We start from the raw sequence: 329 nt of genomic DNA, 5'->3' as shown, positions 1-329 counted from the left end.
GGGGAATTTGAATGATTTCCCCCAAAATTCTCCTAAATTTTACGGAAAATTTTGTTTTTTTAGTTTTTTCATAAACTCAATCTTTTTAAAAAAAGTTTTTTTTAAAAATGTTTTTTTAAAAATTTGTCAGAAAATTTCAAAACTTGCGTCTTGCTTTTATATATGAATAATTGCAAATTTTTGACGTTTTGGAAACTTTATTTCCGTTTTTTCCCCATATTTTTATTAAAAAAAAAGATTTGCTTTATCTTAAAATCTCCGTTGCAATAACAGCAACGAACAAGAACAAAAACGTGATTTTAAAAAAAGCATTAATGAAAATTTCCTGG

Source organism: Penaeus monodon, chromosome 29, assembly GCF_015228065.2.
Source record: "Penaeus monodon isolate SGIC_2016 chromosome 29, NSTDA_Pmon_1, whole genome shotgun sequence".
In the NCBI taxonomy this organism is placed as follows: Eukaryota; Metazoa; Arthropoda; class Malacostraca; order Decapoda; family Penaeidae; genus Penaeus; species Penaeus monodon.
Note: the sequence above shows the minus strand (reverse complement) of the source record.